Below are 23,501 nucleotides of genomic sequence, written 5' to 3'. Positions count from 1 at the left end.
AATTCAAAGAGCATTAACTCTATCTGATAAATAATAATCCTGAAATGTTTATCAAATGCAACGTAAGTACAAATGGAGGCGCAAAATATATCAGTTTAGCAGTCAAGTTTTTATAAAATGCATGAAACACACCCTAACCACGATCTCAAAAGACAGCAAACCTAACGGTTTCTCCCAAAAGCAATTCAGACACATCTCCTGCATCGTCCAGCTGGACCGCAAGCTCAGTAGCATAAATACCGTTTAGGCGTCCAAAACATTGCATTCGAGACGCGCGTGAAGCACAGCATAAGCCCCTCAATTCCGCGACGAAAGACATGCCCCGTATTTTTCGATTCTTCTCCAGTCCCAATTGCATGGCATTCCTTTTTGTCAACTTCGCGTTTGCAGCAACGCGTGCCAAAGGTATTTTCCATGACCGCCGAGGGTGACCACGCTTTGGCGACACAATCATCGTCATCGGCAGCGACGAATAGTGCCACAAAAGCATCCGACCCCATCCCGCATAAGTTCGTTAGTTTAGTAGTCGCGCAAAAAATAAATACCGACCGAAAGAAAGAAACCAGAACCAGCCGCCCTGTCCGCAGCCAAAAACCAGTTTTTCGCCCCAAACTGCTAGGTGGGTTCGGTTGGACCCACTGAGCAGACTGGACTGTACTGCTATTTAACGTGAGACATACCTTTGGAAGCGTGAGGTGAGAGAACTTCGCTTCGATTTTGAAGTGGCAAAGACCAGAAGAGTGCCGTAGAATTCCTACCGAATGGTAATGTCAGCGACATCTGGCTCCGTTAAAGTGGCTTATTTTGAGTGGTTTTCTGAATGAAATTCGGCCCCAAAGTGCGCGCAAAGTGTGTTCCAAGGTCGTACGAATTCGTTTGCGGTGGAGTTGAATCGTTTAGAACGAATGCATGGCGGAAAATTGGCGATAGAATTTGGGTGATTTTTTATTGGTCAAAATCTGGGTCCATCGAGTGAGACAAGAAAAATCTTTGCACATTCACACATCGTTTGTGAGCTGAATGTGGGCTGAGCTGGTGTTGGTGGTGTTGTGGATTCTTCGGTGGAGCACTCTCCAACCGTGGTCTGTTTATGCTTGTTTTGTGTGGAGTCTGGAGAACCGTGAAGTTGCGAGAAACCAGAATACAGGAGAGAGCAGTGTTTCGCGATGGAACGAAAATAATGGTCAACATATATTTTGGTACAGTGCTGCCAGGTGGCTGCTGAAGGTGATAAGAATTGGTGATAAGAACGAGCGTGAATATAAGTGTCTTGTTGTAGAGAACAAACTGTACAGTCTAAATTATTTGCGAAGTTTTCAATACTTGTGCAATGTTTCGTGGAATGTACATGCGATGTTCTGCGTTGGAAAAAAAATGATGACAAATGATAAATTTCGATTTGTGCTTGTGGCATAGAATAGGGGTTTTGCAAGTAGCATTCATATCTTTTAAGTTGAGGCAAGCTACTGAAAACGGCGTTATTGTTGATGTTGAAATACATATTTGTCTAGTTCTAACGTTTTTGCAAATTTCGGTCTCAACTGTGAGATAGTCTTCAGTATTTTGTATGTTATTCCAAGTACAGATTTGCTCAAGCCATTTAAAGTTGCAAGTAAAAACAAAATACTGAATAAACCTTCAAAATACTTTTTTGTTGACATAATACATAATAATAGAACTAAATGAAGTGGAAAAGTAGATATTAAATTCCTCTGGATGAGTTAAATTTGTAAGTGAATTAATTTTTGCGACATTACGAAGAAGTTTGGTTTTTAAAATTGAGTTCGTCGCTTGTAATTTTTCGTTGAAATCCCTTGCAAGCCTTCGTTTCACTCATCAATAAAATGATGATTTACTGCACTGTGGCGCTATATGGAGCGCGTCTTCAAACGCTTACTGAGGGAAAGTTTTGGAAAATTTTGACAAAGTAAAATAATATTTGGTGAGTTCAGTTGAACTTCACAAATTATTATTTTGTGTGTGTGTGTGTGTGTGTGTGTTTACAATCTAACTCCCACTGTCTGGCAGTGGCATTATGGATAGAATATTCGTGCAACCATTTTATTTATATAATTGCAAGAATCTTAGATCCGGGAGCTAGAAGGTGATAGCTCTATTGCAACTCCTATAGCCCATTTCAAGAACGCATGCATTCCGAAGCTATATTCGTGTACAATAAGCCCCGCATGATTACACCCACATATCATAATGATATCTGAAGTTCAAAAATTTAAAAAATTTAATCAAAATTTAATCTATTTGATTCTGGCGTGTATTTAGTGATAGTGATAGAAAGCATTATTTTTGAATCACAATTTTACAATAAAGCTTACCATATTTTCCCAACCAACCTTACGCTGACCTGCACTGGTGGTTTCACTTTCTTTTTAATTTATTCTTTATAACAGAATATGATGTTTCGATAATCGCGCGAACGTTTTACATCCAACAACGTTTTTATTTCAACCACACAAACTATCTCGCGCGAACTATCTGTTCGTGTAACACGACAACACGACTGATTGGTTTCCGCACAGCACAACAAAATCGGTCCGCGCGAACTCCACTTGAAATCTAGCGATTTTATGCGTAAAAAAATCACTTTAGCCGAATCACTGTTGGAACGTATAACAATAAAAAAACTATCACTTTCCTGATACCTTACACTAAACTTTGTTACTAAAACTTTCTTCAAGCCCTTTTCCAGCCGAATTGAAAAAAATATCAACAAAAAATTAGACAGCTAAAAATGAAAAACACATCCACGCGCGTTCGATGCTTGCTGCGATCCAGATCTTAAAGTTGCAGAGAGGTCGTCCAAGAAAAAAGTTAGGGTATCTGATTCTGCGCAGTAGTAACGATTAACGTCAAAAACGCGTTTCACAGTGCCAGCTGGGAGGCCAGAACTGAATCCTTTTTACGAAACATAATAGGGACAGAAATCGTTCAAGGTTACGGCGGGTGTCGCACAAAGATCCATAGTCGGCCCAATGTTTGATGTAGCTTATGCTGAAGCTGCCCGAAGGCGTCGAACTCGCAGCTGATGTCAGCCGCTCAGTCACTGGAAGAGACTGATGGCGGCGGTGATGGACGTAGTTGAAATCTGGATGAATGGAGTGAAGCTGGCTTACCACAGAACTAAAATGGTGCTGATCTAAGTTGAACTTTTATCTCACAAAGTTCCTGTGCGGACACGGCCGGTTAAACCAATTTCTGCACTGGTATGGCCATGCGTCGTCATCCTTCAAATCGGCATGTGTTAACGTAGATAAGACTCCAGAGCACATTGTATTCGACTGACCGAGGTTTGAGGGAAATGACTGCCCTTAAGGGCGAATAACATCGCAGAGCGATTGTTATGTTATGAACAAGACACGGAAGCAGAGTCGCAGTCGTACCTATAAGGTAGCCTCACACCTCGGGAATTTGGTCCGCGGATTTTTTTCCCCACATATTTTTTCATATGGGGCTGTCCATAAACCACGTAGACTCTTGAGGGGGATTCACAAATTATTATTTTGTAAACATGTAAATGATATAGAAAATTATTTTGAGCTTTTTAGTGGATGTAAATGATGTAAAACCTAAGAGCAGATTTATTTTGAGGGTTGGACTTTGGACAGCAGGGCTCGCTTGTTGTGAATTTCTACTATTTGAAAAAAATGCATTTTCAAGAAGTAGGTCGCGCAAGCTTGCGTAGGTTCCAGATATAGACACCAGGGAAAGCCCTTATCATACGTCGTTTGCCGACCAACCAAATTTTGAAATCCAAAACAAGTAACTGATTTACATACTAAATTTAAAAATGCCACAACTTACTTGCCAGTTGAGTCAAGTACGAGGCACGGCCTTACTGTAAAGCTACAATCAAGAGGTGGAATAAAATGGGGTAGTACTAAATCGTGTAATTTTCACGTAAAATTCTCCGGAATTTCGTCGGATGTTCTTCGGGAGAAATACTCTACCGAAATTCTACTGAATATTCTTCGCAGTTTCCGCGGAAAATTTATCAAAAAGTGTCGTAAAAGGACATACTCTTGAAAATGTTGTTCAGTTGATCCTTTAACAATGAGCGCCATTTTTAACCAAATTGGATTTTCAGCCGAATGGCCCTTTCTGCCTAACGACCATTTCGGCTAAAAGGCATTTTCGTCCAAATGACTTCATTGGCCAAACTCCTGGCCTAACTACTTTCCCAACCACATGACCAGACCGACCGAACGACATTTTCGGCCGTATACCCATTTCAGCAAAATTACATTTTCGGCCTAATGGTTTGTTCGGCCAAATCACATATTCGGCTAAACAACTTTCGGCTTTGTGGACTACGGTCAAAAGGCCAAACGGCCCTTCCCATCGGTTGTGCCGAACAGGTTATTTGACACAAAATGTCTAACGGTCAAAGTGGTCGTTTGGCAGGAAGGGTCATTTGGCCGAACGTGTCAAATGGCCAAAAATGTCGACCCATTCGGCCATCGTTGGAAGTTGTGTTGCAGATAAGATTACAAACATTCTACCTGCGGCAGCAATAGCATATGCAAGGGAAGAAAAGCAAAATTGTAATTGAGTACTTACAATTTGGCTATTTTGCTAAAACTATTTTATTAGATACTAGCAGACCCGACGAATTTCGTTTCGCCTTAAGTTAGACAGATTTTTTTTCTAATATATCGATTTCTGCAGAAGATTTAATCATCTCATTAGGTATATAGATTTGCCACGCCGTACAGCCTTGTTTCCAATTGTCATGTATTGATGTACATGATGACAAACGGAGTACAACCCAAGCAATGGCGGGCATAGAAAAGTTTTTAATTATTAACTGAGGTAATGTTAATAGGTGCTAATAGAATACTAAGCTCAAAAGTTATCTAAATTCCAGTGGGAATTTACAGCCATAAAAGAGGGAATCTGAGTCTAACATGCAATGAAGTTATTTAGAACTTCACTTGTCATAAGGGGTCGTACACTTATTTTGTAGAGGATGTTATTGGTTTTTGGACTCCTTCTCCTTGCATGTGATATTGTTTCCATACTACATAATTGTTTTCTGTTTATACGGCACGTAAGAAAATTGCAACTCCTCCCCATAAATGCTTACGTAATAACGTGTACGGCCCCTAAGACGAGTTAGTACTTCCATTACATTCCGCCACTTGATTGTAACTTTACAGATCCGTATTTCGACCTCAATAGTAATGCGGTTTTCAGTGTCTCGTACCTCGAGTCGAGTCAAGTACATACGAGACAATGAAGGCGGCCTTACTGTTGAGGTCGATTTAGAACACGTCCGAGTAGCACACATGATCAAAGTCAGTTGCCACAACTTATATGTGACCAGATTTGATCACAATAAAGTTTCTGAAACCAAGTTTGCATGAAACATGGTTATTGGGCATCGAAATATGTATATTACATCTAATCAAATTTCAAAAAGTTTCTTAAAATCGACCGGTCAACTGATATTTACAATTCTTATGCTAAGATAGACTTCTGGTGAAAATTTCAGCTCAATTGGTTGAAATTTAGGTGTGCTTCAAATCGATTTAGTGTTTTTTGGCATAATTTTGTCCCTAAAAAAAATCGTAACTCTGAGTGTGATTAAGGAAATTCATTGCAACAACAACTAAATGAAAGCCATACATATCCTCGAAAACTTTGTAGAGCATTGTGTTATAAGCGGCACAGATCTTCTACGCGTTTCAACAGATTTCGTCCTTCGAGATACTCAAAAATCAACATTTTTCATTGATAAAAGGCCTATGAAATCTACATACAAATATTTTTTTGGATTGAATTTGTTGGTAAGTTGCAGCTACACATTCATTTTAGTATAGCACGGTATTAAACCTTATCAAATAAAAATAGTAGAATTGATTGATTCACATTTTTATTTGCTTAATTGATTGCCTTATTACAAAGCTTTCAGTCTAGACTTCCACGCAGGTAAGCCTTTCCATCGAACAAGTTACCATTACTTTTCAATGATCGTCATCAAATATTTTTGATTGGGACCCAGCGGCGTAGCGTGTGGTTGGCCAGGTTGGCTCCCGCCAAGGGCGCCATGCCTTAGGGGGGCGCCGAAATTCAGAACTATGAGAAACTGTGAAAAATCTAATCGAGTTTTTTTTACGCGTTTGGATACTTGAATTGAACAGGAAATACAATTGAAAAGCATTTTGGACCAAGTTTCTGGGGAAGAAGCCCTAGATGAGTACTTCAATACGCCAAAGGCGAAACACAGAGTAGACTGTAATAAACCGCGTATAATTTTTGTTCATGACTAAGATAACTGAACCGTTTTTAAATAATAGATACTCGGAAATAGAGATTGTGAGTTTGTTTGAATTATGCCCAAAACCACCCCCGTGGCTACGCCATTGACGAGAGGAATACATATGGAAGGGAAACGACAGACATTAAAATGGACAACAAGAGGAAGACATTCGTGATTGGGTACGGCAGGCAAGAGGATGGGCGGACCATGATTACAGTTTTACATCAGTAACTCCCAAAAATTGGTGAACAAGGGACATATAATCGAGATCAAGTCCTACCAACACTTTCCTAATAGGCTTTGGTTGTTTTCATCGGACCCGGGGATCTTTCTTTAGCGCAGTTCTGGGGCCACGCTCACGACGTGATCAATATCTTGATAATCCTCGCCGCAAACACAGAAATTGCCTTCCCAGAGCCTCACTCTGAAAAGATGTGCATTTGGAGTATAGTGATTGGACATTAGATGACACACAGTTTGAATGAAGTCTTGTCCCATATTCAATTTTTTGAACCATGGACTTTTCGACATCTGCGGGCGAATTGAATATAGCCATCTACCCAATTTCCCATTTTTCCATCTCCATTCATCGAAGATGATTTTCCGATTGTAAATATCAGCTTCCAAAGCCTCCACCTTATTCAAATAGCCCGCTTTCTTAATCCCGTGATCGAACAATGAGAAGGGACCCAGGCCAATTGATTTTAATCCCAGCTGATGATGTTTGTTTTGAACACGTATGAAAGTAAGGGGCGCCTAATAACGGTTTCGCCAAGGGCGCTGGGAGTCCACGCTACGGCTCGGGACCTGAAATGTTGATATAAAGCAAGCATTGGTGACTTGGTAGATTGTCATTCAATTTTAACATAATGGAATGCTGCAACGGCTAGCGTATTTGGTGCAGTTGGTAGGGCGTTCGGCTGATAATCAAAGTGTCATGAATCGAATCGTACAAAAAATTGAGCAAAAATTATGTTTGGCAATTTTTTAAAAGAATCTGACAAGAGCAATTGTTTGTAACATCAATTGTAACATCATCGTTTTAATTAATGAGATGAGTTTGTTACTTCTTGATATGGAATTGCAAAATGCTAACATCTTCTTTCAAACTTAGACGTACATGTTCATGATATAATTCTCGCGCTTAGTTTCATAGGGGCGTAACTGTATTGATCGATTTCTCTTAATCGATTTTATAATTTGTTAATAACTCAATTGTTTTCAAAGCTTCAACCGTGATTATTGATTCTGGTGCAAGATACGATCATCCTTTATCACACCAAACCATTAAATCATCAACAAACTAGCGCAATTCGGTACAATAATAAAAAGAAAACATCGACGAAGAGAAATCGATCAATACAGTTACGCCCCTATGAAACTAAGCGCGAGAATTAGAGGCGAAAGTACAGAAAGTTGATAGTATGGCAGGCATGAAGATTTCTATATAGAAGTAGATTTGTACTTCCGCCTCTAATTATATTATGAACATGTACGTTTAGGTTTGGAAGATGATATTAGCTGCATTTCCATATCAAGAAGATTCTTTAAAAAGTTGACAAACAAAATGTTTGTTTAATTTCTGTGCGATTCGATTATCAGCCGAACGCCCTACCAACTGCACCAAATACGCTAGCCGTTGCAGCATGATGTTAAAATTGAATGACAATCTACCAAGTCACCAATGATTGCTTTGTCTCAACATTTCACTGCCGCTAATCGCAAGTCAGACTTATCTGGACATGGCGTCCATATACAGATAAGTCTGACTTGCGGTTAGCGGCAGTTCAGGTCCCAACCAAACATATTTGATGACGATCATTGAAAAGCAATGGTAATTTGCTCGATGGAAATGTGTACCAGCGTGCAGGTCTTTGTAATAAGCAAATTAAAATGTGAATTAACTCCTCAATTTTCTACTATTTTTATTTGACACTTCCTTAAGATTTAATACCGTGCTATACTAAAATGAATGTGTAGCTGCAACTTACCGACAAATTCAATCCAAAAAAATATCTGGATGTAGATTTCATAGGCCTTTTATTAATGAAAAATGTTGATTTTTGAGTACCTCGAAGGACGAAATCCGTTGAAACGCGTAAAAGATCTATTCCGATTTTAACACCATGTTCTACAAAGTTTTCGAGGATATGTATGGCTTTCATTTAGTTGTTGTTGCAATAAATTTCCTTCATCGCACTCAGAGTAACGACTTTTTTAGGGACAAAATTATGCCAAAAACACTAAATCGATTTGAAGCACACCTAAATTTCAACCAATTGAGATTTCACCAAAAGTCTATCTTAGCATAAGAATTGTGAACACTAGTTGACTGGTCGATTTTAAGAAACTTATTGACATTTGAACAATTCAATGTATAAGGATATAATAAGAATCGGTAGCAGACTTCTAAAAGGTAATAATAGCTGGAAAGATGCTTACCTGGACCCTTCCGTTCGAGGGTCTTTCATACTATAATCAATAAAACTGCCCCCCCTGTTGCGTAACGTTCTTTAGTGTATACATTTTGTGGTTGTTTCAGTCCTTACGGTATCTGCTTCAAACACTCCTACGCCATAACAAAGCTTTATATTTAAAGCTTTCTAAACCAAACGAATGAAAAGTAAAAGACTTCTTTTAGATCAATGTTCATGAAAAATATTAAATTGTTTTCGGAAGAAGGTTTGAATCATCGAAAAATTGTCAACGTGTTTTTATAACGGCTCCTAGTATACAAACGAAGGTAACGATCAAAACAGGAATATATGTTTAGATACAGGAGTTCAAGTTATATTGGAAAACCGTTTTCAAAATTTCAGGGGTCTGGGAAGGGCCAGCGTCACCTCCATCTCCCAGCCCCCATCCACCTTATTTACGCTAATGATTTTGACACGAACCCTATGGGGCAGCATACACTAATTACGTGAAAGCCATTTTCTTATGTTCCAGGCATAAAAACTAATTCCTAATACGGAGAATTGTGTTGTATGAATGGAGACGCATGGTGCATCTACTTTTGCACTAGCACTACTAACATGTTTTCTTTGACATTCTTTATTGCCTTCACGGAACGCGATTTACTTTGCTTCTATTCATTTTATAAAAGTATTTGAATCCTAACATATGTATGGAGAAGCTTTGGAATCAAGATGGAGCGGAACAAGATTCTAGTGTTGCTAATCAATAACGGAACCTGCCGAATCACCCGTAAGTCATCACCGCGACGCGACAATTCTTAGAGGTTTTTCAGAATAATAAAAATCTGGAGTTGAAAGCTGGGATACCTTCCCAGCACTGAGACTGGAGACGTTGTCATCCATTTTTTTTATAGACAGAAGTAGGCAAATCTGCAAAAAGATACCTGAAATTATCACTCAGGGAGTGGGGTTGACAGAAGGCCGACCCACTAAACCCACCCATGTAGCAGAAGGTTACTTGTGGTACCCTCTCTACTAATACCCTGATCCCCTCAGGAACTCCCTCCAAGCATTACGATACGCAGTACTTAATGTAATCGCTCATTCAAGCTCACACAGCACTCATCCCGTATGAGTCTAACTTGGATGCTCACCTTCCCACCTGATTTGAGACTTATTTGGGTGCTCACTCTAGCACACCCAGCCATTCCTTCTGACACAAGCTCTGACACACTTACTTAGGTTCTCACTTCTGACATGACACTTGGGTGCTCGCCTCTAACATACCACGTGAGACTGACTTGGATGCTCACTCTACTCTTCTCTGCTATGCCTCGAGGTGTCGATAGCGATAACAGTTCTACCCTACGACCCACCTTCCTCGGCATGTGTTGTGCGTACTCAAGACGTCGTCATCTGAACTATACGATAAGCTACACCAGCGAAGATTTGGCTCCAATGCCCTCATCCTACCCGGACGGTGAAGCTATACCTCCTCTTCAAGGGCATCTGAAGCTGATTTTGGCGAGGGATTTGACTCCGGATAAGCTCTGGGAGGTGAATCAGCACTAGGCTAGAGCAGGTATCAGCTGAAGATTGAACGCAAGTTGGAGGCACATCCGCCGTCCACGGTCGTGGAACTATCAAACACCATCTTTCGAGTTACGCAGTTCACCATCCGGCAAACCAGAACCAACCCGAGCCGAAGATCCACGCATTTGGTGGTGTGATGCGACGACACAAAAGATATTTTAGTTACTAGATAAAGATTGTCGCTTCGGTTCCCTTTGTTCTGCTGTCCGGATCATGTTGGGTACTAAGCTGTCAAACCGTATGGATTTTCCTTCTTTGACATTTAGCTCCCCTATCCTCGCCAGCAAAAGATGTTCCAGACAGCGACGACAGCGACAATCTTTATCTAGTAACTAAAATATCTATTGACGACACCCGTTAAATTCCGTCGTAAAACACTCCATGCGCTCAAGAAGGCGAGAAAGTGTCTCTCAGCTGACAGCCCCCTCCTGGATAACATCCGCGTTGAGTACCAGACCGCCAGAAATGAATGCAGGCATACACTACGCGAGACCAAAGAGAGATCGTGGGCCAATTTCCTAGACGGGATCAGCAGCGAGCAATCGGCAACAGAGCTGTGGATGCGAGTCAACTGTTTCCAGCGTAAGCGGAAGACTAAGGGTATCACCCTATCTATCAACGGCACGGTCCAGCAGGATCCGACCTTTGTTGTGAACGGTCAACCAAGTAAACAATGTTCGTATCAGGAATACCCGGATCCATGAAGAAAACACAATTTTAATTTACCGGGTAGTGATACTGCCCGTCTCGCATTTAGTCAAGACACCAACCTTATATGGGGCTTATATGGTTCGATGTACCATTTTCTTCATAACTTTTAAACGAAAAGATCGATCGTTATTAATTTCAATAGTGATGAACAAGACTTTGTCCCCTGTCGAATAAAACTTGTTGCGAGAGAATCGATTAAAGATTACTATACGAAAAGTTGTCTAATGTTTTTCTAAACTTTTGTGCACACTCATACACACGAACAGACGGACATATATGTGCTCAGTTCGTCGAGCTGAGTCGATTGTTATATAACACTATGGGTTTCCGAAGCTTCTATAAAAAGTTCATTTTCGGAGTGAAATGATAGCATTTCGGTTCAACTTTGTTGTACGAGAAAGGCAAAAAGCTCACCGTTCCAGCCTCGGAAATTCGGAAGTTCCAAGTACCAGAGGACAGCGGACTACAACCAGCCCTTCACGCTTTCCGAACTAGATTTTGTCCTGTAAAAAGGGAAAGGTGCTGGTTCGGACCTAGGAGAGGACCCAAACCTAGGAGAAATTTCAGAAACAATGAATCCCGTTCATGCATCCCCAACACGGACATCGGATTGATGTTTTGGCCCACTGCTTCGTTTTCCCTATGTATAAAAAGACCCGTGTTTCGTATGCGCTCGTCATTCGCCAGCATGTCTTGGTAAGATAGTTCCCACGCTATCAGCCAAGCCGTTCCTTGGTGGACGTTAGACAAAATAACAGCGATTTCAATTTCGTGTTGTTCTTCAATGGCCCTCTGCTTACGTTTCAACTTCTATAGGGGAAGGGGGGCAATATGCCCTAGCTAAGCAAACACTGCTTTATAGTCTTATTTGTAACGCTATTCGTGGGAATTTTTACATTATGCAACAGTTAAACAAGGTAGCTAGTTGATGCCATTCAAAAATTGTCAAAAATCTCAATCATATTGACAATATTTACATGAGGCTAAACGCGATTTCAATTTCGTGTTGTTCTTCAATGGCCCTCTGCTTACGTTTCAACTTCTATAGGGAAAGGGGGGCAATATGCCCTAGCTAAGCATACACTGCTTTATAGTCTTATTTGTAACGCTATTCGTGGGAATTTTTACATTATGCAACAGTTAAACAAGGTAGCTAGTTGATGCCATTCAAAAATTGTCAAAAATCTCAATCATATTGACAATATTTACATGAGGCTAAACGCCTTTTAGCTGGCAGCTCCTAGGGAACAAAGCACCACGAGTCGGCGAATCAGCATTCTGGCATGGCTAGTGCGTGGAGACGCAAGTACATTGTAGGTTAGTGCCACTAGGGCGTTTTGCCTCACCAAAATGTTAGATATTTCTTCAAAATGTGGAAATTTCCGGTTTTTCCGACCTTCCCATACACTATTTTGAAACTTTTTTCGCCTAACCTACATAATTTTAGATCTAGTTTTGTTACGGCCATCTTAATGACGGTAAATATGAGGGAAAACAACAATTCCCCTACAATTTCATACGTGTCGCTCGCTTGTGATAACTTTCAATTCTGTGCTTCATCGTGCTTTGTGAACATGCTCCCTTCCACTTTGAGCTTAGGTAGTTCGATCTCACCGATAAAAGCCAATGAAAATCAATCAATAAACTTTTTTTTATAGAACAAAGCATAATCATTTGACGTCGGAATCAGAATTATGGTGTCAGCCTCGGTCCGAGCATCAGATGTCGGTGGGTGGTTGCTGCAGAAGTTTATTACTAATGTGCCGTCTGCAACGATTTGGATTTCGTCGGCACAAAGTAAAATTTTCCCACGAAACGTTAACTTTGTTTTTTAGTGATAGAAAATGTAATTGGTTCCTTTATCCAAAGTGCAAAACATGTGTCGGAAGTTAATGCTTGTTAAAGCTTAATTTGGCAAAATATTTTTAATGACTACAGCACCACTAGCGTTCTAGTACTTATGCTTCTACTGGAAGCACTTCATTGAAAATAAATTGGTTCTTGTCATGGCTACTAATATATTCGGAAGTAAGTAAAAGGCCTGTACTGTGACTGTAGCAAATTTTTGGCATCCAGATGGTTTTCTCGCAAGACTTTGAGACTGTAATTTAATGGCGTCAGTATCGGTACGAGCGGCGGCCCGTCGCAAGTGGTTGACAGGAATTGAATATGATTGCGTCGTTCATAAAAAGTGAAATTTGTTCCAAAGATTCTTTCTTTGGTTTTGTTGCTATTAGTGTTTGGAAGTGCGTACAGTCAGTCTAAGTCTAAGCTAAGCTAAGCTATTAGTGTTTGGAAATGCGTATTCTTGAAAATAAATTAGACTATTGGCAATAATGAATTAGTAACATGATTTTATACAGGAGAGAGTTGATCCGAGACGAACAATTCTTCTGATGTTTCCTATTTGTACCTACTTTTTACATCCAAATCCATGTTGCTTCTAAGGAGTCCCAAGTTCCTCTAAAAAACATAAAAGGGAACACGAACATATCGGATTGTCGAAATCATTTGGCATTCTTCCTTAAATATGAACATTAAACAAGCAAATAACATCTCTATTTCGTGACTAAATAATCTCTGAATTTTCGTTTTTAATCAACTTGCGGCAGTCAACAGCCGATTTCTTACTATTTTATGATTCATTTTAGATTGATCAACAAATACCAAATGATCTAAGAGATTGCAAGACGTCGTTGGATTGGATTCCCTTGAAACCTAATTTCAAAATGACTCAGACATAAACAATGAAAAAGGAGGTCACGGTTTTGTATTAAATAGAAATCATTTTTGGGTCTCCATTAGCCTTGCGAGCACAGGCCAGCACAGGATGTTTTCAGGTTGGAAACATTCTCGACTCCCTGGGAATAGTGTATCTATTGTACTTGCCACACAAGATACATACTCAGTCAATAACGGGCATAAAAAAGCTTTCAATTAATTACTGAGGAAATGCTAATAAAATACTAAGGTAAAAGCAGGCCAATTTCCAGTTGAAATGCAGAGTCATTGAAAAAGAAGAAATCTTTTTGTATTATTTTGTTCTAATACATATTAGGATGCTGGATGTTGGGAAAAAATCATTATATCCAGAAAAAAGGAAAACAAAATTATTTTTGATTTGATGTGAAAACATTCAAACTTGGTTGATATTAAACAACGGTATTTAATAAATGAAAATCATTTATACTAAATGAATTGGTATAATGTATTATAAACACCCGAAGGTTCCGAAATTTGTCTTCACTAGTTTTGCGTCATCTATCGCAATTCTTTTACCATCCGATGTAACTATAAGTACGCATCCACAGCATAGACATTCTCTCTTCATGTCAACATTAACTCCTAGGGCTCTGCGAAAAGTGTAGTAAAGTATGCAAACACCCCACAACCACCAGCACTATTTACGTAGTTAAGGTAAAATCGCATCCTCTCTCACGCAATGTATAACAGCCGCTCTCAAACAAATTCGCATTCGAGCTGACTGACTGACTGACTGACTTGCCTACTCACACATGGCCCTACGAAGCAGCGCCCACCAAAGCGCAAGCAACATTGCGCTCGATGTTGATGCTGCGATGCTTCTCTCTAATAAAGGTATGCTGTCCTCGTTTGCACCTCAAGCGTCGGACCGCACAACACCATCATATCAGCATAGCGGGCACTACGACACTGACGCCGCATGAACATCGCATTCAGAAATCGAATTCGAGCTCGAGAAGCCTTCCGGAGAATCTCTCGGAACAGTCGCTCGTCTACTTTCCCACTGGATTCTCGGTTTCTCGGTTCTGCTCCGTGGTTCACTGTGGCTAACACAAAACGGGTGTGTTAAAAATTTTCATTTTCATCAACCCATCGATAACTGCTATTGGGATCAAATTCAAAACTGTAAGGAAATCTGTTTTGGGAACATACACGTTTTTCGGACATCGATAGTCAGTTGAAGTCCCTGGAGCAAAATCTGGAATTGAAGGAAACAGACGTGCAGGACCCTTTTTGCTAGGCTAAGCAACTTTGCAGCAGTCCATATGACATTGCCTAGTAAATTGGGATGTGCCTACTTCCAGCTTACGATTGTGTAAGATCAAAGGATTTTGCCCAAGTAAGCAGGAATTGTGCGATTTTCACTGCAAAGAGGAACGGAACGGAGAAAAATGTGTTATTAATGTGCTACAATTAAGTGTTTGCTGCAGTCGTCTAACGAGCTTAGCTAGCGAAAAAAGTGCTGATCACAGGTGAATGGTGAAAAATCGCTGAAGCAAGAGCAAGAAATCAAAGGTGAAAAATCGAATATCAAGTGAATGAAAAAAAGAACATCGTTAAAGGTGGAAAAAAAGTTCACAGCGAAAATACACCCATACAATCGCGACCGAAGAAGTCCCAGTACCAGCCAGGAGAGCAAAAGCCCATCGAATACAACGAAAGGACGCAATTAGGGAGTGCAAAGGATTACACGACACAGAGGCCCCTCTAGTGCTCTCAAGTTCTCTCACGCGTTCGTCCTGTTGTTATTCCTGTTTGCCGAGTTGTGCGAGAACACAGATCGAACAGGAGATCTAAAGTGCGGGCTGTAAGCAAGGATTCGAGCATACCCACATAATAATGTTGCAATAGTCAAGTGTTCGGTGGAGTTGTGTTCTCTCATTCTCACCCGCCCCCGTGGTGTTTGTGCTCGGACGGTCGCCTGCTCGCAGGATAAAAGGATTTAAATTTCACACGAAATCGGCAGCAGCACGGTGCGGTAGCAGCTCTAAGGCTTTTGATGAGGAACTAGAAAATAATCCGTTCGGGCGTTACTACTGCAAAGGTGAGTACTCAACCTGCCATCACGTCCGTTTCGGGGAGGGCATCCGTTCAGATTGACTTACATTGCTGGTGCCCTTTGGTTCTGCGGGTGGCGCGGAGGCTGTAATTTGATTCCCCGTATGAAGTTTTATTTGTGTCTTTGGAGGCTGACGTGTCGAGAGATCCTACTACATGACTCTTTTTTTTTTCGTCTTCCGCATGCGATAGTCGATATGTTTGAACTTTGTTCGGGGGTGGGTCCGTTTGGTGAGAGCGATTTTCCTTATTGAATTCGATTCATGTGTTTCGTATTGATTATTACGTAAAATGTAATTAGTATCGCATTTCGATGCCATATGATTGTTACATAGCGGAAAGGATTTTTCAGGTTGATTGCGTTCCTCGGAAATATTTTCGACAGCTCAGAAAGTTTTTTGTCCAAACTCCAAATTAATAGTCATTTGACTAGATTCAGTAAACTATTAACTGTTTAAAGAAGAATTAATAACAGAATAACATTTGCTTATTTCCGTAGAATGGATCCATTCAGAAACGAACTTCTGGACAGCACTTTACTCTTCCACCTCAATAAATCCAGATTTTTACTAGCTCTCTTGTAGATCTGCCTTCGTTTAAATCTGGCTTCCAAAGTACTAGTACGTTGTATTTTTTTCCGAGCTTCGAATTAATTTCTCTGAAGTTCCGTAATCGTGTTGTCTCACCAGCTGCCGTTTGATGGTCTACCTTTGGATTATTCTTCTTGGGCATGGACGCATTACACATAACGGACAATTCCTCACTGTTCGAGTAGCTTAGGTTCAACATGCGACGTCCATCTGGTTCGCTTTGTGGTTCCCTGAGTGGTAAGCGGAAATTTATCTCTCGTTGAACCTATATCTGGAATTATTGGTCCTTCCTGTGCTTTAGAACAGCAACCTATGGTACCCCCCACATTTTATTTAAGAAAATTAAAAGGAAAGACTCCACAGTAACATTTTAGTTTTATACTTAAATGTCTTTAGAGCAAATAATGGTTTTTAAAATCGATTTTAAACCAAAAATGTTACTTGGGATGGAACCTATGAAACTCTACGATTCGAAGAAATTGGATTTTTATACGTTTAAATCAACTTATCACTTTGAATTTGGATCTTAGTTTACTCAGGCTAAGGCCGGAAAGGCCTTTTTAGTACATCAAATTCGTATCCATTCAGCATTTTAAATTGATTATTTACAAACTGGCTACTTTTTACCCCGGGGCTTCTATTGTGCGGTATGCTAATTACTGACTGAATTCTTTGTTTTTTGCAACATTCGAAGAAAACGTAACAAAAAAAAAAGACTCCTCATCCTTTAAACCCTTTTATAATAAGCGTGCGGCCTCTGTAAACTTAGGAACCACTATATTATATACAATATTTGTATAAGAATCTAGCAATTTCGCATATGCCCAGTTCTTATACAGGTTTTGGTAGATTCTTATACAGAATTGTTAGAAATTCTAACAACCGCTGGTTGGGTGTATGGACTCTTGAAAATCATCATCCATGTAGTAAAATGTGTCCTAGTGGACGATAATTCAATTTTAAAGTAAACTCGCTTTGCACTTCTCTTAAGGACGAACTTTTCGGAATCCAATGTTATTTCACCTCGGGCACCACTTTCAATAATGAAGCAACGAGCAGCTGTCATATTTGGTTCCACGCTTGCTGCGACGCAAAAAAGATGAAATAAAAAGATGACAGTTATTCGTTCCTTCTTAGTTGAGATCGGTAACTCTGAAAATGCGAGGTTAAAATCATTCTGGACTGTCTTCTCTTAATAGTAAGTCAAAATTTGCCAAAAGTTTTCCTGTGCAACGGTAGTTGTCTTCACTTTTGTCCATAAGAATGTGGCGCATGCTATAGAATCTGACTAAAAATTCAATAAGGATAACAAGTTCTTGTAACTTACGAAGTAGAAATTATGAATTATTCAACATGCTACTGTTTTTGCACTACCTCAGCAAACGTGCTGGGAATTTTCACCTACTCCGGGCAATCTAAATGCCAAAGGGGATTAGGCTCTGTGGATCTCATTCACTGATTGATTTAAAATCCTATAATAGCGTTTGCACTGGATGTGTTAGTTGTGGTGGTTCAGGAATCTTTTGACGATGCTGCAAGTTCCAACAACCACTGTCTTTTGGATACTATGCAGGTTATAAGATGTTCCAGCTTTCCTGAAGATCTCAGAAGAGATTTCGGGATGATTCCTGTTGCTGAGATAACGCACGTCCTTTAGGTGCCACGTTTGCTTCAACTCCTCCGCCATGTCGTGGTACTTCGTTATCTTGGTGGAGAATGTTGTTTGGACATTATGGTCTAGCGGTACAGCAATATGGATGAGGGTTATCCGCTTCATCCTTTTATCGTAGACCACAATATCGGGTCAATTGGCACGAATAAGGACATCGGTTATGATCTCGCGATCTCAGTACAGCTTCACGAAACTATTTTCCTGAACCGGGTCAGGCACATATTTGTAGTAGGCGACAAATTGGTTGACCAAGTTGTGGTTTAAAGCAAGCTATAGGTGCACAATCTTAGCTACTTCGTTATGGCGACCGAGATAGGCTGAATCAGCTAAGGCTGAACCCCCGGACACGATATGCTCGATGAATCCTTTTGTTTCTGAGAAGAGTTCACCCCGCACCCACGTATTCGACGCCACTTTATCGATATATTCCAGTTGATGGGGGTGCGTCCCATGCAACTTCTTCTGCTTCCACGATGCGATTATCTCGTCGACAGTTTGGTATCGCAATTCAGCTGATAGTCCTCCTGCGTCAGATGCAGGGCACTGATCCCGTGGTCAGCTTCACATACAGCGCGATAGATTTCGTGTCAGTTCTGGCTCTCCATGAAGTATCTCTACAACTGCTGGATCTGAGAAACACATAGTGCTTGGTTATCGGTAACGCCACTTCCTCCTACTGTACGTGCCAGGGTGGCTCTCTCAATGGACGATTTTGGATGGCGCATGCGGTGCTTAGTGAACGCCACTCGTACTGCTCGTTCTGACGCCTCCAAGTCAGTCTTGATCCACTTCACCAGTCCGAAACTGGACGTCAACAAGGGCACGGCAAACGTGTTTATCGTCTTCACTTTGTTGCCGGTTGATAAGAGGCTCTTAAAAATACTATTGACACGATGCAAGAACTTTCCTGTAGTTCCTCTTGATCATCGTGTGGCGAATTCCCTTCAGTTGCTTCGACCATGTTTCGAATCTCTTCCTGTTCGTTGACGTGGAAACTATCGGTATCCACCAGGTGACCCCGGTGTAGATGTATGGATCGATATTTATCGATTCCAAACTCCATCGGATGTCGTTATTGAATACCGCTACAAGCTGCAGAAATTGGAGCAGCTTCTCCACAGATTCTGACAGCTTCAAGTCGTCCATAAAAAAGGTGTGGGTAATGTTTGTACTCTTTTCCCCACTCTTCAAATGATAGTCATAGTTGTGTTGGTTGGGTGTTCTGCTAAGAGGGTTCATGGCAAGGCAAAACTCTAGACCAACATTTGAAAAGGGCGTAACAGCCAAAATTTATTCCTTCTGATTCTTCGTCTACATATAAAGCTTTATATGTGGACGAAGAATCAGAAGGAATAAATTTTGGCTGTTACGCCCTTTTCAAATGTTGATCTAGAACTATAGACACTATAAGTTCCATAGACGAGCTGAGGCGAAGGCGAGTGTAGCCAAACGATCTGTCAGTTAGTGTAGCCAAACGAGCATGACGTCACGATTGCAATCCAAGCAACGGAGCGTGTGACGTCAAATTCACGTGGTACACTGTGAAAAAGTGAAAAAACACACTTAATCGAAATGACCCAACCGTTCCTGCGCTCGTCTATGGAACCTATAGTGTCTATAGGCAAACCATAGAGGACTAAAGGTATCGCCTTGGAATATGCCCCTCCTGATGCTGAGAGTCCTGGACCGTAACACCTTTCCTCCATCGGTAATGTGTAGGGATGTGCTCCACATCCCCATAGTGTGCTGTATTAGCCTGATGTCGTTACCGTCTATCTTATACAACTGCAGTACCTTAAGGAGGTACGAATGAGGTACTGAGTTGTATGCTTTTTTCTAGTCGATGTACGCCATGCTCAGTTTTGTTTGCTTGTGGTTGGCTTGCCCAAAAACGACTGCATCAATGATGACCTGATCCTTGCAGCCTCGTGTGTTGCGTCGACAACCTGTGTGTTCCTCGGTCATCAGGTTTTAGGCGTCGCAATGGTTCTGCACCCTCATCGCTATTATCGATGACAGCACTTTGTACAGACTCGAAAGGCACGTTATTGGTCTGGACTTGGCTGGGTTCAAAGTGTTCCGAATGATGAATAATGAATGATGATGAATTTCGGTAGCTGCCCGGGGTTATCTAGTATCGTGTTGTAGCATTCCGGCATCCGCCCGTGGACCGTTGTGAGTTTCTTATACTAGTCCTGGTGCAGCCCAATTCCTGGTATACCGGGTAGCCTCACGTATGTCTTGGGCGGTCACGTTGATAGCGGTCATGTCTCCAATTTCACCACAATATCGCTCTTCTTCTGCCATCCACACCCCATCGCCGTTGTGTATGACGGGGTTCTCCCACAGATTGGACCAAAACTGCGTGATTCCTCTAATCTCCGGAAGGCCTTCGCCAAAGTCGGCTTTGTCATTTCGCATTGTGTTGTAGAACTCCCTTTCATTGATGTAGAATCTTCGGTTTTTCTCGTTGCAATCGTTTAACGTTGCAATCGTTTAGCAAGAGCACTCAACCGCTGTACATGGGTGTCGAGGATCTCAGTTATATTCGCCTCGGTGAGATCTGGAGCTCTGTGGGTTTCACAATTTTAGTAACATTCCGAACTAGCCTCTTTGATCGATTCCCCTATGTTAATCGAACAAACTTTAACAGCAGTGTGGCGATGCGGGTCTCTAGACGTCGCATCTACGCGGGCTTTTGTACTTTGGGGCGTGCGCGTCCATCACTCTCACCTTGCGGGCCCTTTCGTAATCCCAACGTCCTTGCAGCAGCCATTGCAGCCGAATACACGATAAACTGCAGCTCCTCAAGGTTCTCTACGGGTTCCAATTACCGTGGTAAAATATCCTGATTAAGGATGCTTACTGCACTCGTCAACCGATAGGAGTACTGCAATTTGGGTATCCGATACCGAGACATGCGGTCTGTCCCACGGAACTGTGTGGCTAGTTCGTCTTTCAATTGCTATCGTTGCAATTCCACTGTTGGTTCTGGAGCGGTGAGTGCAATCGAATCGCGATGGTTACTTGCGATTGATGCATCCAACCCAGCAGAACTCCTTCTCGACGTATCGCTCGATCTTGCCTCCTCCTCCTCTCCTAATTCCCTCTGCACTTCCCTCTCCATGTACTTTACGTCTTCTGGACTCAGCATATTATGTAACATAATAGCTCTCTGGCGAATGTACAACTTGTACTGGTCAAGCTGGGGTGCAAACTGAGGGAGCCTCTCGTTGAACATCTCCAGCATCGCCGGTCTGCCGGAAAAATCCATCTCCATCCTGGTGCAAACGTAGTAGCAACGGATCACTGATTCACCTCCCTCGTCCACATGATCCGTTGCGTCGGTGGCTCGCTAACGTGAGTGATTGACGTCGATCAACCACAGCAACATCAGCAGGTGCAGCATTGGCGTGGTGATTTCCTCTGCTACCGTTTCTGTTCTGACTTTGCGGTACGGGTTGAGCCCGAGGACTAGAGGGTCGCTGTTGCACCTCTCCTACCTCTAGCCGCTGGCCGCTCGCTCTGTCCCCGTCTCAGGACCAGCTCCAGTAGGGGCTCCCTCTTCGGGCGATCGCATGGGTGATATTCTTCTTGATCGTAACTCCATTTCCGTTGTGCTTTCCCGGAAGCTACGAGTTCTGTAAAGTTATTTAATTCTTTACAGTGTTAAATAGCTAGGTTCAAGCGCCAGTCAGTGCTCGTTCGACCCATTTCAGAGTAGGAATTTATTGACCCGAACATCTGAAATTTGTATAAGATTTTTCAGGCTTTCCATATTCTTCTTCTCCGTAATGTACTTTATAGTGCGTCAGTTCTTTCAATTGAGTGCAAAAAACAGCCTCTATCAACAGTATGAGCTGAAATTCTGAAAGGAATCACGAGTAAAGATCTTTCCGCAAAATTAGTGACCTTTTATCACAATTAATAAAATCTATACTTCTGCCCACCACAACCAGCTGACGGGCTGTTGAATGAAAGATCAGAAAAAACTTCAAACGCAATCTACCAGTTCGAAAAAAAAGTTGAAAAAAAGAGAATGTGCGTCTGAGCTCAAATCTTGAATTTAAAGGTTCAGAAGGCTTCTTTTGAGAAGCATAAAGGCTTTCTTTTCTTCTCAGGTACCTCGAGGCAGAGGCTGGAAGCCTTCTTCTACACGTGTCGAAAGCCTTCTTCCATGCAGGTCGTAAGCCTCCTTGCAAAAGGCTCGGGAGCCTCCTTTCATATGGTTCGGAAGTGTCTCTTCAAGAGGCTCGCAATGTCAAGAAGTCAAGAGGCTCGGAAGCCTTCAGTAGTCCTAGAAGTCTTGTAGGAAGCTTGATGTATAAACTGGGTTTGAATTGGAAAGTTTCACTCCGGTGCGGTTTGACAGATGTGGGATTTTTAGCTCTCGGCACCACATCACCGGTAGAGCTTTCTAAGATCTGGTCACTTACATGCATAAATAGGACTTATGTTCGTAGCTGAAACACTCGTAACAGGCTTGAAGTGGTTGGAGTATACTCACTGGAGCATCCTATCGTAAATTACCCTTATCCAGCAGAGGAATGGAATGAGGCCACCTGAATGCTCGCATAGCTCTTGCGTAACTAAATCACAGTGTCCTGAATCTTAACCCTACACTGATCCTCAGTGCGTTGACTAAATCACCTACCGCGGTTGCCTCATCCGTTTTTTATTCCTTTTATTTGTGTTTATTTCCTGGCCTACAATACTGTCTACTGCCCTATTACTAAATCATTCTAGTACAGCGTCTATTTGTACTAACACGGTCGTAATCATAATCTTATTGTTGTTTATTACCGATTGATTCACCTCGTCTTTATCGACATCGTAGAGGTGATCGTTGCACGCTTTGAACTGTCCCAGCTTAGTCTGTCCATCAAGAGTAGTCCATTGTGAGAACCCATTATTCCTTATTCGGCAACCTTATTCGGGATACGATTTTTGATGAATATATCTGAAGAGGTGTCTCATCTACTGGTTGATGACCATAGCACATTCGCTGTGTTCATCTTCCGGGGACTGGTCGAAGTGTTGTTGGGAGGCTGAGAATCGAACCCATGGCCATCCGCTTATAAGGCGAACGTGTAGCTAACTACGCTACGGGAACTCTACAACCCTCATCCAGCTCTTTACACTGATTTACCTCTAATGGGCATAGGGTTCTGGTCTGAGCCCATTACCCAGAACTTTTTTTTGTACTATGCAGAACTCTTTTGTGCAGTATCCTGCTTAAGGGCGACGATCATCTCGCCCTTGTGTGCCCTTCGGGTGCAGTTAATATTCTTGCCTAGGCCACAGAATTTTTGTTATCATCTAATGGCCTTCATGACATCTACACACTTAGTTTTTATTTCTGCAGCTCGGCAAAAATCAGCACAGCCGTGCGCCAGCAAAATAAAAAACTGATATTTCAG

The 23,501-nt window shown here is 41.5% G+C and overlaps 1 protein-coding gene across 15 annotated transcripts in view; it reads left to right on the top strand.

Moving 5' to 3' along the window:
• The first annotated feature begins 805 nt into the window (after window positions 1-805).
• The window catches only part of LOC134213828 (protein turtle), a 141,813-nt gene continuing 119,117 nt past the window's right edge, over window positions 806-23,501 (top strand). For 3 of the 15 annotated variants that reach the window (XM_062693218.1, XM_062693205.1, XM_062693204.1), the window contains exon 1: window positions 14,743-15,805. The gene's annotated coding sequence lies outside the window, so the exon portion shown is untranslated. Of the gene's footprint in view, window positions 938-1,207; window positions 1,228-14,694; window positions 15,806-23,501 lie in introns of those variants that run through there. The other 12 variants (XR_009979545.1, XM_062693219.1, XM_062693213.1 and 9 more) reach the window with 11 other exon arrangements.

Source organism: Armigeres subalbatus, chromosome 2 (genome assembly GCF_024139115.2).
Source record: "Armigeres subalbatus isolate Guangzhou_Male chromosome 2, GZ_Asu_2, whole genome shotgun sequence".
Lineage (NCBI taxonomy): Eukaryota > Metazoa > Arthropoda > Insecta > Diptera > Culicidae > Armigeres > Armigeres subalbatus.
The sequence above is the reverse complement of the archived record's forward strand: the minus strand, read 5'-3'. Positions and strand labels throughout refer to the sequence as shown.